Source organism: Phocoena sinus, chromosome 3 (assembly GCF_008692025.1).
Source record: "Phocoena sinus isolate mPhoSin1 chromosome 3, mPhoSin1.pri, whole genome shotgun sequence".
In the NCBI taxonomy this organism is placed as follows: Eukaryota; Metazoa; Chordata; class Mammalia; order Artiodactyla; family Phocoenidae; genus Phocoena; species Phocoena sinus.
In genome coordinates this window covers 92,826,466-92,829,857 of record NC_045765.1, presented here as the reverse complement: position 1 = coordinate 92,829,857, position 3,392 = coordinate 92,826,466, and the positions used below count along the sequence as shown (strand labels likewise).

The 3,392-nt window shown below is 34.6% G+C and overlaps 1 pseudogene; it reads left to right on the top strand.

Annotated features, from left to right (window-relative positions):
* The first annotated feature begins 2,050 nt into the window (after positions 1–2,050).
* LOC116750467 lies at positions 2,051–2,530 on the top strand (annotated as a pseudogene).
* Positions 2,531–3,392: the final 862 nt, after the last annotated feature.

Genomic DNA, 3,392 nt, shown 5'->3' with positions numbered 1-3,392 from the left:
CCATCTTGAAGAATTTTAAAATAAATTATAGACAATGTAACAAAACCTCTAAGAGAGCAGGGACCACTGTTGGATTCCCAGAGTGAAGCGGCACATGTAATATAAATTGAACAAATCTTTGTTGAATGGATTAATTTCAACTCACTTATTTCTGTGGGAGTTAAAGATCCTCTAAAGCATCACAGATGAGAGTTGGAAAAATCATTTTGTTGAGATATTCTCTCTTGACTGAGATTCTATATTATATTTTATAGGAAAGTGCACCAAAGTTCTTTTGCCTTTCCTGAAAGTGTTTATTACCCTCCAATATCCATTTCTTACTGATATTATTGATAAACTTCAAGGTCATTTCAGAAATATTCGGCAGTACAATGAAGACACTACGTGAAGAAAACGTCCCCATTTCTATCATGCCTCAGGTTCTGTTTCCCATGTTGACACACCTAAAAACTCAGATATACAATTTTTCCTAATTGCCTAGACATATTTAATCATGTATACTCACTAAATCTAAATGAAAGAATAATGAACCATTTTCTGAAAATTCCTTTAACTTAAATTAGACAAGAACTGAAGTTTTATGGTCTTAAGTTTTGTCTCTACATAATGTAAGCTAGAGGGAGCTGATGTATTAAGAACAATGTCAATAGAAATATACCTGCCAAAGGGACAGAGCATTATTGATTAGTCAACGTGGTTCCTCTTCTCCCTTCCCCCATAAAAATCTACAGAAGGGTCATCAGGAGCAGGGAATTAGATAATTTTAATGACTGTACCACCATAGCTGGTACCTGAAATATCCATTTCCATTATGGTGGTTTAACTGCCAAATTAACACAAAGTCTATGCTTGTCAGACTCCTCTGTCCTCTAGAAACCCAGCACCAGTCAAATTAAGCTCTTCAAATTCCCCTTTCACACATAACAAGCAGACTACTCCATTCTTGTTTACATATTCTTTAAAAAGAAAAAAGGTATTGTCCATAAAATTGATTGGGTTTAAGCCTCCCAGTTATGACCATAACCTAATCACTTAATCCTATTACTACTCTGAGCTTCTACCTAGGTCACTTTATTTGAGTTTTAGTTCTCTACCAAAAGATGTCTGATCTTATCCTTTACTTTCCCCTTCCTGCTATATATATATTGTTGGGGGGAGGGAGGGAGACATGCTGTTTTCCTCATCATTTCATTTTGAAAATTTTCAAAATTACCACACAGTTAAAAGAGTAGTACAATGAATCTTTGTGAGTCTCTTACTTAGATTTATCAATTGTTAATAGTTTGCCAAATTAGCTTTTATCTTTTTTCTCTCTCAAATTTTTCTTTCTCTCTGGTTTAATACTATGGATTATGAAATTTTTCAATGCATAGTAATTCATTAGCAGTATTATTATTTTGATGTCAAATTGTCCCATATTTACTAGAGGGAGTCCCTACAGACTATCTCCTTTATGCTTTTGACATGATCATATTTATGCACTATATTTTAATTCCTCTTGACTTCATGTCTTAGAAGATTTAACCTTCAGGCTTGGTGCTATTTTGCTATGTCCCTTATGCATCTCCTACCAATATGAATGATTTAGTAATTTGAAATAATTACTTGGTCTGTTCAATGTCTTTAGGGCAAGATTTATATGTATGCATGAGTTGATATTTTTATATTCCATGGTAAATCATGTTTTTCTTAAGAAAAATTCTTCCTATTAAGTTCAAAGACTAATGCTGAAGATGGCAATGGGAATAATGGACCTTAAATTGACATTTGCTTCTTGGTATAACTTTATCTGCAACATTTTATTCAACACCCCTTTTTAGTGTTGAGTGTTGTGATATTTTTTCTTATGGATTTTTAAATTCGATGATACGACATTTAGTGTGCTTTCAGAATTCTGAATCTAGCTAGAGGTTTAAAAAATCAAAATACCACAGGGATTTTCAGATGAACAATCCAGTATTGTTCAGAAATGTTAAATTATAGGACTTTCTTAAAGAATTTTCCTGGTGGCCTTTCCGCCAGAACCACTATCTTCCAGTAATTAGCCCAAATGACCAACACAAAGGGAAAGAGAAGGGGCACCTGCAATATGTTCTCTAGGCCTTTTAGAAAACATGGAGTTGTTCCTTTGACCACATACATGCGCATCTACAAGCAAGGTGATATTGTAGATATCAAGGGAATGGACACTGTTCAAAAGGGAATGCCCCACAAATGTTACCATGCAAAACTGGAAGACTCTACAGTGTTACCCAGTGTGCGGTTGGCATCATTGTAAACAAACAAGTTAAGGACAAGATTCTTGCCAAGAGAGTTAATGTGCATATCCAGCATATTAAGTACTCTAAGAGCCGAGATAGCTCCTGAAAAGTGTGAAGGAAAATGATCAGAAGAAGAAGGAAGCCAAAGAGAAAAGTACTTGGGTTCCACTGAAGCACCAGCCTGCTCCACCCAGAGAAGCACACTTCGTGAGAATCAAGGAAAGGAGCCTGACCTGTTAGAACCCATTCCCTATGAATGCATGGCATGATGGGTGTAAAGAAAATAAAAGACCTAGACTGTAAAAAAAAAAAAAAAGAATTTTCCTGGTGAAAGAATACTTTAAAATGCATACAATGTCCAGTGCTGACCATTTTTTATAGAACAGCTTGATATGCATCACCACTCAAAAAACTATCACTTCTTTAGTTCTTCCTAAATATTTTTTATATGTGTCATTAATGTTTTCACTTTAAAATGGAGAAAAATATTTTCCAGACCTGGGTTATTCTCATGACATAAAGAGGTTTTAAAGTCTTTCATTTCACAGAATATTGTTTATTTCATAAAGCAAGATTTAGCTAAAATGTACAGTTACTCTGAAGATTTAAGTACAATTTCCCAAGATATCCAGTCAGTCACTTGCTCCAAAATGGCCCTGGGGGGATAAAGAAGCTTTATTTCTAGTCCCAGCTCTTGCCTTAGTTAACCAATTCTGTTGTTACTTTAGGCAAATTATTTGACCTCTTTGGGTTTACTTTCTCCACATGAAAAAAAAAAGAGAGTTTGACTAGATGATTTCTAGAATCATTTCCAATTCTAAATTTCTGTGAATCCTTGGTAACAGATTTAAATTTCAATATCTGAAGAAAGTACTAAGAGAAGTACTTCCTTTTATCTGCAAATTCACCTGCAATAATCTTTTGCTAGAGATGGAGATAAGAGGTGGACTATAGGATAGATATAATGCACTCTGCTAGCTCTTTCCTTACACATATTTTACAAACACGAAGTATTGCATATACATAGCCTTTCTATGCTGAATGGTACATACTTTGGTAAAAATGTAGGTGAGAGGACGGCTAAGACATCAGGCAACAGCTCTTTCTTCCCTTCCAAATTTTTAAAATGCA